The sequence below is a fragment of the Chiloscyllium plagiosum genome, chromosome 32 (assembly GCF_004010195.1).
Source record: "Chiloscyllium plagiosum isolate BGI_BamShark_2017 chromosome 32, ASM401019v2, whole genome shotgun sequence".
Classification (NCBI taxonomy): domain Eukaryota; kingdom Metazoa; phylum Chordata; class Chondrichthyes; order Orectolobiformes; family Hemiscylliidae; genus Chiloscyllium; species Chiloscyllium plagiosum.
This window is the reverse complement of record NC_057741.1, coordinates 32,855,377-32,870,963: the sequence shown is the minus strand read 5'-3', so window position 1 is coordinate 32,870,963 and position 15,587 is coordinate 32,855,377. Positions and strand designations below refer to the sequence as shown.

The 15,587-nt window shown below is 41.6% G+C and overlaps 1 protein-coding gene across 9 annotated transcripts in view; it reads right to left on the bottom strand.

The window, feature by feature from the left end:
- ccser1 (coiled-coil serine-rich protein 1) overlaps positions 1–15,587 on the bottom strand; it is a 1,299,391-nt gene that overhangs the window by 914,458 nt on the left and 369,346 nt on the right. The window lies entirely within an intron of this gene.

The window sequence follows — 15,587 nt, the reverse complement described above, 5'->3', positions numbered from 1 at the left end:
ATTGCACCTTCCATTGACTGCATTTCAATTAAACAGTCATACAGTCAGCTCCATGTCATAATTATTCAGAGTACAATGTTTTTGTATAATAATTATTAAAATGGCTTTGTGCATGAACCATAACATTATTTTGTGAACAGGTACTGGCAGCATTATAAAACATAGTAGGAATGAGCACAAGGTCAAATACATTCTAATTAAAACAGTATATGCAGCAAAATGATATTTCAGCCTTAGTATTGAGAAAATAAAGACAATAATTCCGCCAGATGTGAGGGTGCAATGACTCCACACAACTGTATACTCTCATGATCAAGATTTCTTATGATACAATGGCTCAGGCTGCTTAGTTGATAACCTCGGTATCGAATAGACTGACAGACATAGTGACAAAAATGGCTAATAGAAGTGTGGGATTGCTAAGAAAATTGAAAGCCAGTGGTAACCAGTGACAACTCTTTCATAAACTTAACTCTAATACAACCCTCAATCTGTGTAGAGACACAAAGCTTGCAATCTGATGAGTTTGGTAAGGATAAGCAACTCTGTACAAAAGCTCCACATTTCTCCCAAAATTGAAACAATATAACTCACCTCTCCATATACATATAAAATTGAAAGGCGCATGGACACAAACTGAACTGGATGAGCCACATTGGTATTCTGGAAACAAGAGCAGGTCAGATACCAGGAATCTTGCAGTGAGCAACTCACCTCCCAACTCACCAAACCCTGTCCACCATCTACAAGTCACAAGTCAAGAGTATGATGGATTACTCCTCCACTTGCATGGGGACGTGTGCAGCTCCAACAGTTCTCAGCAACCTTCAAACCACCCAGGACAAAGCAGCCCATTTGACTGGCACCACATCTATATTATTCATTCGTGGGATGTGGGTATTGCTGGCTAGACCAGCATTTATTGCCCATTCCTAAATGCCCAGACCCATATATTGCTATGGGTCTGGAGTCACATATAGGCTAGATTACCTAAGGACTGCGGTTTCCTTTCCAACAATTGAAAACAGTCATCATTTGACTCTTAGACCAGTGTTTTTTTTGTTGATTTCACATTCCATCATCTGCTATGGCAGGATTTGAACCCAGATCCGCAGGACATTACATAGGTCTCTGTATTAATAGCCCAGCAATAAATCCATTAAGCCATCATCTCCTGTGTAGATCCCCATCCATGCACTCACTTCACTACCAATGCTGAGGAACAGCAATGTATTCCATCTATAAAATTAACTGCAGAAAATTCCTAGATAGCATTTGCAGTGTTGCTGTGTCAAAATCCCAGAATTCTCTCCCTAACAGCATTGAGAGTCTACCTACAGCAAATGGGCTACGGCAATTCTAGGAAGTAGCTCACTAACACCTTCTGAAGGGCAGTTAGAAATAGGAAATATATGCTAATCCAGGCAGAAACTGCCAAATTCCATGACTGAACTTTTAAAAATTTCGGCAACAAAAGTAATGACATTTGTTACCAGAGATTCCACAGGGATTAGCCAGCATTTCTTACCCATCCTAATTGCCCAGTCAGTCAGACCAGGTAAGGGAAGTACAATCTCCTTCCCTAAAGCTTGTTCAGTAATCAGATGGATAGATATGGCAGCTATTAGGCAAGCATTTCATTTTAGCTTTTAACTGAATTCAAATTTCACCATCTGCCATGCTGGGATTCAAACTCATGGCCCAGAACATTAGCCTGAGGTTTAGGATTGAAGTCCAGTGACATTAGATTTACAAGGATGTTGCTAGGGTTAGAGGATTTGAGTTATAGGGAGAGGCTGAATAGGCTGGGGCTGTTTTCTCTGGAGCGTCAGAGGTTGAGGGGTGACCTTATAGAGGTTTATAAAATCAAGAGGGGCATGGATAGGATAAATAGACAAAGTCTTTTCCCTGGGGTGGGGTAGTCCAGAACTAGAGGGCATAGGTTTCGGGTGAGAGGGGAAACATAATGACGGACAACATTTTCACGCAGAAGGTGGTGCATGTATGGAACAAGCTGCCAGAGGAAGTGGTGGAGGCTTGTACAATTACAGCATTTAAAAGGCATCTGGACAGGTATATGTATAGGAAGGGTTTGGAGGGACATGGGCCAAGTGCTGGCAAATGGGACTAGATTAGGTTGGGAAATCTGGTCGGCATGGACGAGTTGGACCGAAGGGTCTGTTTCCATGCTATAAATGTCTATGATTCTCTAACACTACCTCCCCATAATAATTGATTCTATTGGAACATGATGTAACATTTGGATGCATTATTTGATAAGGATATCACTGTATCAGAGAGGATCAAGAAAGGCAGCAAAGATGGCTTAGAGATTCGGGGTTCTGGAGAATCGAGGGTAGACAGATGAAAGATAGACCGAAAAGAAGCTTCTGATGATCCATGGTACAAACTGATAAACTGTTAAAAAAATGGGTAACTGAAGAATGGATGAATGCTGAAAGGAAGTATTCTTGCATGGAAAAGGCTAAATCTCTCTACTTAAAATAAGGGACCATCCATTTAAGACAGAAGTGAGGAGAATGTGTGTCTCAGGAGAGTTGTGAGCCTGCAAAATTCTCCACCCCAGAGTGGAGGAGGCTGGGTCCTTGAATATTTTTAAGGCAGAGGTAGATAAATTCTTGACGAGCAGGGCATAGGAGGTGATCAGAAGAGTGGAGTTAAGGTCACAATCAGATCAGCCATGATCTTATGGCAGGGCATGCTTGAAAGGCTGAATGACCTACTCCTGCTCCTAATTCATATCTTCAAATTAACCTTGCTTCACCAGATAAGTTTCTTGCTGCATTTGTGATGCACCCAATTGTATACAAAAAACGATTAAGCATTTAAAAAAAGAGTTGCAATGTTTAAAAATTTCAGTGAATTCGCACTTCCCTAGTTCCTAGCACAGATGATAACAGTGATTATTGGCAAATTAACCATTTAAGTCAGAGGATCCACTTTATATGACATAGTCTTGAAGATGTCCTTACAGTGAAGTTCCAGAAAATGACTGTTTTTCAAACAAGGATGTCTTTTCATCATTGAAATACAGTGAAATTCAAGCTTGTCCTGTGGTGTTCTTCAATTGTTAGCCAAAACCAATTTTTAACATCAGTATCTAACAAGAACAATATTCCATGTTCTGAGAACTTGCCTTGTCTCGAATTCTGGATTCTCACATATTCCCAAATTCTTTGATCCCATCATTGGTGGCCAGCCCTTCAGCTGTCTGGTTCCGAAATTCAATCTTAAACCTCAATCATCTCTTTACCCCCTTCTCCCTCAATTCACATAATATGCTTTTAGTTGTCTACCCATATATTGCATTTGTGTAGCTGTGTGTCAAATCTCATCACATAATATTCCTACAAAGTGTCTTGGTTTTCTGATAATAAAAGTGCTACATAAATGGAAACTCATATTGTTACAGCCATAGAGTTTTTTTTCCAATCATATTTACCCCCCCAAAATAACAGTGAGTCTTCCCAACCATTCTACTGGCTACAAACTCACAACAACAGCTGGCTATACAACAACAAAAAAATGGTATTCTCACTTAAAGTGCAAATTTGACCAGGTTAGATAATGAAAATGACAAGAGGTAATTGATTTGATGTTAAGACATAGTGAGTGTAAATGGAGCCTTAGCACACATCAAAAATGTGCTGGATTTGAGCCTGAAATGCTTCGTAATCACTCAACATAATGACCACAAAATTCACCAAAGGAAATGATATCTTTGTAAAATAACTGGACTCTTATTGTGCTCATAATTAGAAGCAAGATTGCATAGTCAATGAAATCATATTGCCAACATTCAATTTAAATAAAACCAATCTAAAAGATGTATAATACTCTAATTTGCTTAACTTTGCTGCAAAATGGAATGCCTGAGGCAGAATATGCTACAGTAGCAAATAAGATTATAGATACAGCTCTTTTGTGGAAATGGAGTTTTTTCTAAGCAGGTAAAAGAGATGAAATTTCTTTAGAGTATTATAATCTAATGACACATTGAGAAGGTGGCTGCCTTCATGGACATCAATGGACGAAATCTTCCAGGCTTGCTCAGAGCTTTTAGTTTGGCAAATAGGAGAACTTAATTGTAGAGATGACAAAAAGTAAGTTTTCTGACACTGGGTTTTGACTTTATGTTGTGGGGAGTTTTGACCAGGAGCCTGGTTAAAACTTCTTCCTCAAACAGCATTACAACATTAGATGATCGATTCATTATCATATTGCTGTCTGTGGGATTTTGCTGTGCGCAGATTAACCACATGCTTCTTAAAGCAACTTAAACATGGCATCTTCTTTAACTATACATGACATATTTCTGAAATGTTGCAACCTTTCTTATGACATCCATGATGCAAATCTGTGCTGATCTGGTTTCTGCATTTCCAAATTGGAATATGAAGACACTTCAAAAATTAATCCATCGGCAGGAAAACACCGTAACTCTGAGGTTGTGAAAGGAACATTGTACAAATGCCAATCTTTCTTTAGGAGGCTATTTGGTGTGTGGAATATGAGAGCTTGTGTTCTGATAGAATCCAAACATCAGACAGCACACTTTGGATTTTCACAAGCAAGTATCCATGGAATCACAGAATTGATATTTTGCAGAAGCAGCCCATGAAGCCAATCATGTCTGCACCACTTCTCTGAATGATCATCACTTTGCACCATTTCTGTGCTCTTTCTCCAGAACCTGCACATTACTTCTATGAAATTAATTGTCCAAAGTGATCTTGAATGCCATAATTGAACCTGCCTCTACCTCACTTCCAAGCAGCTCATGCTATTTTTGAACCACTTGAGAAAAAGTTCTTTTCCACATCACATTTACTTCTTTCATAAAACATTATAAATCTGTGGCCCGTCCTTTTTTTAAAATTTACTCACAGGAAGTCAGCATCTGTGGTAAGGCCAATATTTATTGCCAATCCCCAGTTAAGAGTCAACCACATTTCTGTCGGTCTGGAGTCACATGTAGGCCAGACCAGGGAAGGATAGCATTTTCCTTCTCTTAGGGACATTAGCAAACTAGGTGTTGGTCTTTAGTCATTAGTTTGACTGATAATTTCACTCTGGTGGTAATGATGATGACATAATAATGTCGCTGCTAAAATAATCTAGAGACCCAGGTTAATGTTTATGGGGCACGGGTTCAAATTCCACCATTGGTAGATCTTGCAATTTGAATTCAATTATAAGCTTGCCCAGTGATGATTGTTGTAAAAAACCCTCTGGTTCACTAAAGTCATTTAGGGAAGGAAATCTGCCATCTCTCGGCAATGTGGTTGACTTTTAATTGGTCTCTATGCAATAAGGGATGGGCAACAAGTCCTGGCCAGATTTCATGAATTATTTTAAAGAAAAGACAAAGCTGGCTATGACCTGCAGATATGGCTGAATATAAACCAAACCACTTGAGCAAGATGTGCAGATCTACATTTATATTAAAAAAAATGTACATTTCTGTGGAAATAAGATTTTGAAAATTTCCATCGTGCAGAGGAGAGGTAGAAAAGCATAATTCCCAACAAAATTATTTTTTTCAACAACTGTTTATCAATTCCTTTAAACTCAAAATAAAAATCTGTTTATGACAAATAAGAATTTTAATTTCAAGGGTCAGACAGTTTGAATAAATGACAAAAAAGATTCTTAAGTGGCAAGAAAAAGTTAAGTGCAAGTGTCCAGATCAGAATCAGGTGAATCAACATGATCTAGTAATTGCTTTCTACTTTTATTTACAGTCATATTATATAATTTTCCTTGTATAATTGTGAAAAAAGCAGAAAAGGAAGATGAGGGCAACTAAATTGACAGATATGTTCGGAAAGTTAAAGAGAAGTGGGGTCAAAAGATTTGGATGTCCTGGCATGTTGGCTTTGTGTATCTTCGGAAGGAAGTGGAAGTTGCCTACTTGAGAAGTACATAGGATGAAGGCACTTAGGGAACTCTAAAGGACTGGATCAAAAGTCTTGATCAATGTTTTTAATTCACAGGTGTGCTCTTTGGTCAGATCGGCTGATAGTTGCCTGCAATGTTCCTGGTTGTTCAGTTGTCGGTATACTTCCTTGCACTAATCTGTTCTGTTCCGAAGATACACAAAGTCTTCATTTTTTCAGCAGCAGTTGGAGTGGGAGGAGCGACAGCCAGGACCAGAGACCCGACGGGAAGGTAACTTTAAAATATAAAATATAAAAACTTACCTTGGTGGAGCGAACACTGAGCAGGGACGGACTGCTAAGTAAGTGAGGCTTTTAAAGGAGCAGCAGAGGGAGAGGCAACAGCAAGGCGCAGAGGCTATTGGGTATATGTTTGGGCAGCGGCTGAATCCCGAGACACTACATATGCAGTGTCTCCCACCCACCCTCCTCTTCTAAACAAAAAAATAAGGATTCTCATGTGTTGCTAAGGTAAGGCGTTTCAGTTGATATTTCTTGTGATTCGTGAGATTGATTAAAAGTTTACTATTAGTTGGTTAACCGAATAAGACTGTGGACAAGTACTAGAAATTATTTAAATAATAAATTTGTATAAATTAATTAAATAAGTAGAGATTGCTGGACAGGTGATATGCTGTAGCTGTATGATGTGGGAGCTGGCTGATCCCATTGTGAATGGCAGTGACAACATCTGCAGTAAATGTTGGTTGCTGGAAGAATTCCGGATCAGAATTGATGATCTGGAATCTGAGCTTCAAACACTGCGGCACATCCGGGAGGGGGAAGAGTTAACTTAGTTGCCTTGTTTCAGGAGGCAGTCACACCCGGTAGATTAAGTAATTCAAATTCAGTTAGTGATCAGGGACAAGAGGGTGTGACTGTAAGTGAGGCAGGTAGGGGGATTCTGAGTTTAGGAGTGGAGAAACCGCAGGCCTTGACCTTGTCCAACGGATATGAGATTCTTGCTCCCTGTACGGATGAGGGAAAGGTCTGTGGGGAGGATAAGCCACCATGTTGCAGAAGGTCATTCAAGAGGGGAGAGCAATAAGACAAGTAGTTGTTATATGGGATTCTATAATTAGGGGGACAGATAATATCCTATGCAAGATTCTGGATCAGTGGTGCTGGAAGAGCACAGCAATTCAGGCAGCATCCGAGGAGCTTCGAAATCGACGTTTCGGGCAAAAGCCCTTCATCAGGAATAAAGGCAGAGAGCCTGAAGCGTGGAGAGATAAGCTAGAGGAGGGTGGGGGTGGGGATAGAGTAGCATAGAGTACAATAGGTCAGTGGGGGAGGAGATGAAGGTGATCAGAGGAAATGACCTGGGAGTTGCAGTGGGAGAGAGACTCCCTGAGATTCTTGTAGAGAGAGGAGGAAAACTTCTTCAAGGCAAGAGGATTCGCAGTAGGGTTAAAATCAACGAGGTAAAAACAATGACTGCAGATGCTGGAAACCAGATTCTGGATCAGTGGTGCTGGAAGAGCACAGCAATTCAGGCAGCATCCAAGGAGCAATCCTATGCAAGCCAGATCAGGAGTCCTGAATGATATGTTGCCTGCCTGGTGCCAGGGTGCAGGACACCTCGGCCAGCTTGAAAGGATATTGGAGCAGAAGAGAGAAGATCCAGTTGTTGTGGTCCACGTTGGCACTAACAACATAGGCAAGGCTAGGAAGGAGGACCTGTTTGGAGAGTATCAAGCACTAGGAAGGAAATTGAAGGACTGGTCCTCGAGGGTCATAATCTCTGCATTACTGCCCAAGATTACAAAACAAACAGCGGATAACAAAGAGAGAAACAAAGAAGGAGAGGATCAAATATGAAGGTAAGCTAGCCAGGAATATTAGAAATGATAGTAAAAGTTTCTTTCAATACATAAGAAACAAATGAGAGGCAAAACTAGAAATTGGGCACTCCAAATTGATGCATGAAGGCTAGTGCTGGGAGATGAAGAAAGAGCTGAAGAACTCAATAAGTAGTTTGTGTCAATCTTCACAGTGGAAGACATGAGTAGTATCCCAACAATTAAGGAGAGTCAGGGGGCAGAGTTGAGTATGGTAGCCATTACAAAAGATAAAGTGCTAGAAAAGCTAAAAGGTCTAAAAATTGATAAATCTTCTGGCCTCGATGGGCTACATGCTAGAGTTCTGAGTGAGGTGGCAGAGGAAATAGCGGAGGCATTGGTTATGATCTTTCAAAAATCACTGGAGTCAGGGAAAGTCCCAGATGATTGGAAAGTCGCAATTGTAACCGCCTTGTTCAAGAAAGGATCAAGAAAAAAAGATGGAAAATTATAGGCCAATTAGCCTAACCTTGGTTGTAGGTAAAATTCTGGAATCCATCGTTAAGAATGAGTTTTCTAAATTCTTGGAAGTGCAGGGTCAGATTAGAACAAGTCAGCATGGATTTAGTAAGGGGAGGTCGTGCCTGACAAACCTGTTAGAATTCTTTGAAGAGGTAACACACAGGTTAGATCAGGGAAACCTCTAGTGGATGTTAGCTATCTAGACTTCCAAAAGGTCTTCGATCAGGTGCCTCAAGGGAGGCTGCTGAGTAAGGCGAGGGCTCTTGGTATTCGAGGTGAGCTACTGGCATGGATTGGGGATTGGCTGTCTGACAGAAGGCAGAGAGGTGGGATAAAAGGTTCTTTTTCAGAATGGCAGTTGGTGACAAGTGGGGTCCCAAAGGGTTCAGTGTTGGAGCCGCAGCTGTTCACTTTACGTATTAATAACTGGATGAAGGGATTGGGAGCATTATGGCGAAGTTCGCCAATGTCATGAAGTTAGGTGGACAGACAGGTAGTACTAAGGAGGTGAGGAGGCTGCACAAAGATTTAGGGAACAGAAGATTCGACGTTTCGGGCACATGCCCTTCTTCAGGAATGCCATTCCTGAAGAAGGGCATGTGCCCGAAACGTCGAATCTTCTGTTCCCTAGATGCTGCCTGACCTGCTGTGCTGTTCCAGCAATAAAGTTTCAGCTTTGATCTCCAGCGTCTGCAGACCTCACTTTCTCCTGCACAAAGATTTAGACAGCTTAGCAGAATGGTCCAGAAATGGTTGATGAAATTCAACATGAGAAAATGAGAGGTCTTGCACTTAGGAAAAAGTGGACTATTTCCTAAATGATGAGAAAATTCATAAAGCTAAAGTGCAAAAGGACCTGAGTGTGCTAGTCCAGGATTTTCTAAAAGTTGACTTGCAGGTTGAGTCTGTGGTTAAGAAAGCAAATGTAATGTGTCAGTTATCTCAAGAGGGTTGGAATATAAAAGCAATGATGTGCTTCTGAGACTTTATATAGCTCTTGTTAGGCCCCATTTAGAATACTCTGTCTCATTTCAGGCCCCACACCTCAGGAAGGACATACTGGCACTGGAGCATTGTCCAGCAGAGATTCACACGGATGATCCCTGGAATGGTCGGCCTAACATACGATGAATGACTGAGGATCCTGGGATTGTATTCATTAGAGTTTAGAAGGTTGAGGGGAGATCTAATAGAAACTTATAAGATAATACATGGCTTAGAAAGGGTGGACACTGAGAATTTGTTTCCATTAGGCAGGGAGACTAGGACCCGTGGGCACAGCCTCAGAATTAGAGGGGGTCAACTTAGAACAGAAATGAGGAGACATTTCTTCAGCCAGAGAGTGTTGGGCCTGTGGAATTCATTGCCACGTAACAGAGTTGAAGCCGGGACGTTGAATGTCTTCAAGGCAGAGATTGATAAATTCTTGCAAGGAATTAAGGGCTACAGGGACAGTGCGGGTAAGTGGAGTTGAAATGCCCACCAACCATGATTAAATGGCAGAGTGAACTCAATGGGCCGAATGGCCTTACTTCCACTCCTATGTCTTATGGTCTTATGGACACACCAGGACATCCCATCATATCAGGCAATGGAACCCTGTGTGAGAACCTCTCTGGCTATGTCAAAGGCATCTTGAAACCCATTGTAAAGGGGTTCCCCACTACAGATTTCTTACAGAAACTCAGCACCCATGAACCAGTCAAACTGGGAACATTCCTCGTCACAATCGATGTTTCAGCACTTTACATCAGCGTCCCCCACAATGACAGCATCATGGCAACAGTCCCAGTACTCAATACGAACAACCTCCAAGTACCGTCCTACAACTCAACCGCTTCAAACCGACCACAACATTTTCACCTTTGACAACCAGTTCTTCATCCACACATACAGAATAGCCATGAAGACCAAATTTGCATCCCAAATACCAACATTTTCATGTACAGGTTCGAACAAGACTTCTTCTCTACGCAGGACCTCCAACCAACACTATATATCAGATATGCTGATGACATTTGCTTCCTCTGGACCCATGGTGAGGAGTCACTGAAACAACCACACAAGGATATCAGAGTTTCATCCCACCTCACCATGGACTATTCTCTAGAATCTGTCTCATTCTTGGGCACATGCATCTCCAACAAGGATGGGCACCTCAGCACCTCACTCTACCGCAAACCTACAAATAACTTCATGATATTACTCTTCTCTAGTTTCCACCCTACCGACAAGCCCTAAGCACACACAGGATCTGTTCAGATGAGGAGGAACATGACAACACTTGGAAGTACTCAAGGATACCCTCATAAGAATGGGGTACGATGCTGAACTCATCAATTGCTAGTTCCGACGAGCCACAACAAGAAACCGTAATGATCTCCTCAGGAGACAGTTACTGGCTACAACCAATAGGATACCCTTCATTGACCAGTACTGCCAGGGAGCCGAAAAACTATGCCATGTTCCTTGCAGCCTGCAACACATTATCAATGAGGATGAGAACCTCGCCAAGACCTTCCTCACGCTTCCACTTCTTGCCTTGAAACAACCACCAAACCTCAAACAGATCATTGTTCGCAGCAAAATGCTTGGCTTTCAGGACAACACCATACAACCCTGTCATGGTAGACGCTGCAAGACTGTCAGTGTCGACATGGATACCACCATTACACGAGGGGACACAATCCACTATGTAGGCAGCAGGTAATCATGTGACTTGGCCAACATTGTCAATCTCATATGCTGCAGATAAGGATACCCTGAGGCATGGTACATTGGCGAGACAAAGCAGAGGTAGTTGCAACAGATGAATGGACACAACACAACAATTACTAGCCAGGAGTGTTCCCTCCCAGTTAGGGAACACTTCAGCAGTCCTGGACATTTGACCTTGCATCTTCAGGTATCATCCTCCAAGGCGAGCTTCAGGACAGGCAATAACGCAAAGTGGCTGAGCAGAGGATGATAGCCAAGTTCAGTACCCAGTGGGGTGGCTGCAACCTGGGCCTTGGATTCATGTCGCACTACAGGTGACCCCACTGCACTGAACACTCACACACACACACGCACACACATACATTCCTACAGAGCCACACACCCACGCAGATCCTCTCTCATACACTCTCACCCTCTCACAGACTTATACCCCATTACACTCACACACACAGATACACTCACACAGACACTCACATCTCCACACACACAGCTACATGCACACACTTGATCACCCTGCATGCATGTGCATGCGCGCACACACACACATTTATGGGGTGAATTTCTGCTTACAGAATTACATTTTAATGTTGCTCAAACACTGTATACATCCATGTAAAATTCTGCAAATCCCACTTTAAAAAAAGAATCAGTCTGACCTAACATTGTGTTATGAAGATGTGGAGGTGTACTGTAACTTTAAGAGAGAGAGAGAGAGGAAGCTAGCAAGTACTGGCTGAAGGCACAGAATGTCCTGAACAAGATAAAAATGTAACACTTGGTCAATAAAAAATAGCTGGAATTATGTTACCATGGCACAAAAACAAATTCAAATTCAGCCAGTTTAAATTATGCCCCAGATACCAAAATCCAACTGAATTTGAATTTTACTGTTTGGGATGACAGCAAACCAATGAAATGATCTGATGTTTTGGGGTATAAAACAGGACATCTTGAATAGTTAGGGGAAGAACTGCCAAATCACCAACTAACAGACTGCTAGCTGAACAGCTCTCTGAGAGGTAACTGCCTGTAAGAAATTTGAGCACACCAACAAAGTTGACGTAGGAGAAATCTACAGAGAAAGTTCAACATCCGAAGATGATACCTGGATCTGAAATTGATTTCACCATAAACTTAAGAGGGAATTTATCAGACCAGTATTGTAGAGTGGGAAGTAAAAGATAGGTTTAAGAGAAAGGAGTTGTAAATAATTGTTTTTTTTTTAGTATTTTCTTTTGGACTTAAAGAATAAAATTGTTAATTGTTACTTTAAATGGTGACCTCTGGGATAGTTCTTTGTCACTCAAAATTTAACAAATTACGGCACGAGGTGAGCTTCTCTGTACGTTGGGTTTTAAATTAGCAGAGGGGTTTACACCGTGTCGTAACAATTGAGACACAGACATATTTTAACTTCACACCTTCAGTGCATTATCTGAGCTGAGATGGCACCTATTGTTAAAAGCTATCTTGAGAATGTAACTTTAAAAAGGTTCTGGGATTTACATATGAAGGAACCAAAACTAACATGATCATTCTAACAGATGAAAGATTCATGCCAAATTTGTTTAATATTACATTCCACGGCACTGCAATCCGGTTGCTATAAATTCTGTGTTTTATGATTCTGCTCCACAACCACTTGTGGAAGAAGCAGCACTTTGAAAGCTAGTGTCTCCAAATAAAACTGTTGGACTCTAACCTGGTGTTGTGTCATGATTTGGAGATGCCAGTGTTGGACTGGGGTGTACAAAGTTAAAAATCACACAACACCAGGTTATAGTCCAACAGGTTTAATTGGAAGCACACTAGCTTTCGGAGCGAAGCTCCTTCTTCAGGTGATAGTGGAGGGCTCGATCGTAACACAGAATTTATAGCAAAAATAGCAATGTGATGCAACTGAAATTATACATTGAAAAATTGATTGTCTGTTAAGCCTTTCATCTATTAGAATACAGTGATAGTTTCACTTCTTTCTTGTATAAATCACAAAACCTTTTTTTTAAAGTTGCATTCTCGGGTTAGCTGTTAACAATGGTGATAGCTAGACAATATGTTGAAGGTGTTAGCCCATTGTGTTCTCTGTCTATGACCTGATGTTTAGATTGATTCTAATCTAAAAAGTGAGATAACAGAGTTTTACATAAATTCATGCAGTTTTTGAGCTCAGAGTTCTACATGAATGCATGCAGTCTTTGAGCAAAGTACAATGTAACTGTGCAAGTACAAATTCACCCCACAAAATATATATGTGTGCATGTGGGCCCGTGTGTCTGTCTGGGGTGGGGGTTGTGAGTGTGAGAAAGTGTGTGAGAAAGTGTGTGTGTGTGTGTGTAGTGAGTGCAGAGTGTCTTAAGTCTGTGAAGAGGTGCATGTGAGAGTGTGGGAGTGTGTGTGTCTATAAGGGTGTGTGTGGGTGTCTGTGTGCGCGTCTGTGTGTATGTGAGAGTGTGTGTGTATAGGAATATCTGTGTGTGTGTGTGTAGTGCAATGGTGATCACCTGTAATGCGACATGAACCCAAGGTCCCGGTTGAGGCCGTCCCTATGGGTACCGAACTTAGCTATTAGTGGGCGGCACGGTGGCACAGTGGTTAGCACTGCTGCCTCACAGCGCTGGAGACCCGGGTTCAGTTCCCGCCTCAGGCGACTGACTGTGTGGAGTTTGCACGTTCTCCCCGTGTTTGCGTGGGTTTCCTCCGGGTGCTCCGGTTTCCTCCCACAATCCAAAGATGTGCAGGTTAGGTGAATTGGTCATGCTAAATTGCCCGTAGTGTTAGGTAAGGGGTAAATGTAGGGGTATGGGTGGGTTGCGCTTCGGCGGGGCGGTGTGGACTTGTTAGGCCGAAGGGCCGGTTTCCACACTGTAAGTAATCTAATCTAATCTAATCTAATCTAATCTATCAGCCTCTGCTCGGCCACTTTTCTCTGCTGCCTGTCCCGAAGTCCACCTTGGAGGATGGTCACCCGAAGGTCTGAGGCTGAATGTCCTGGACCACTGAAGTGTTCCCCAACTGGGAGAGAACCCTCCTGTCTGTTGATTGTTGTGCGGTGCCCATTCATCCATTGTCGTAGCCTTTGCTCGGTTTCCCCAATGTACTATGCCTCCGGGCATCCTTGCCTGCAACGTATAAGATAGACAACGTTGGCTGAGTCACACGAGTACCTGCATGTACAAGGTGGGAGGTGTTCCCACGGGTAATAGTGGTATCTATGTCCACAATCTGACATGTCTTGCAGTTTCCACCGTGACAAGGTTGTGTGATTTTTAGCCAGGTCAAGACAGATGCTATAGGCAAATGGGGCTGGTGCAAATAGATTCAGATTCAGATTCAATCTGTAGCACTGTTACATGTTCTCAAAAAGGAAGACACTACAACTGGTTTATTCATCACTCAATGACAGAATGAAGAAGCATGGAATATCAGGCAAGGTTTCCACTGCTATTTGATCAGATCATTATTTGACGTATGCAGATATGAAAGCATGATCAACACATTTGATGTGATGCCTGGATGGTGACTGATTAGACTCCATCAGAATGATAAGCTCAGATACTAAGGGTTAAAAATGTTGTGAAACTTGAAAGGGTTCAGAAAAGATTTGCAAGGATGTTGCCAGCATTGGAGGGTTTGAGCTATAGGGACAGGCTCAATAAGCTGAAGCTGTTCTCCCTGGAGCATTGCAGGCTAAGAGGTGACCTTATACAGGTTTATAAAATCCTTAGTGGCATGGAAGGGGTAGTCCAAAACTAGAGGGTAGAGGTTTAAGATGAGAGGGGAAAGATTTAAAAGGGACCCAAGGGATAAGTACAAAATGAAAACTTCAGGAAAAAAAAAGAGATATTTTATTGAATACCTAAGTAACTGGAAAAACATTTGCTAAAACTGTTCACCAGCAGGAATCAGAATCACGGATGACAAAAGTGGAAGAGAGGAAATGGAATGAACTTAAGTGCTGGTGTCACGAAATTTTTACTGTCTTCAAGCATTATTACTGATATTAAAAAAAGTTTGGATCAGTCAGAAAATTGGATATTTGAGCAACTAACAATGAACAGATTCCTTCCCATTCACATGGTCCACTTTCCTAACTTCACTGCATTAGGAAGAACAAGGATAAGGTTAAATTTTAGGAAGCACTGCTTTGCACAGGATGGCCAAGCTCATCAAACAAACTGATAGAATGCAGAGTGAGTTCATTCTAATTATATGATTAAAAATGGATAGTGAAGAAGTATTAAATCTGAAATAGATAATATTTTGTTAAAGAAAGGTATTAAGGGGTATGGGCCAAAGGCAGTTTTCTGGACTTAGACTGCAGATCAACCATGACCTCAGTGAAAGTCAATGCAGGCTGAAAGGGCCTCCTCCTGTTCTTGCATGTGGTATGTTTCTCAAACTTGGTAGATATACATAGAAAATCAATAGCCTATTGATATTTAGTTAATTTGACCTGGTGTGATCGATTTCTACTGTGAGGTGGGGATGGGGGGTGGGGTTGGAATCAAAGAAGAATTTACCATATATATTCACGTATAGATCGAGTTTTGAAGGCCATTTTTTTGAGCTGAAATTAGGGGGTTGACTTATACATAAGGTATTGTTT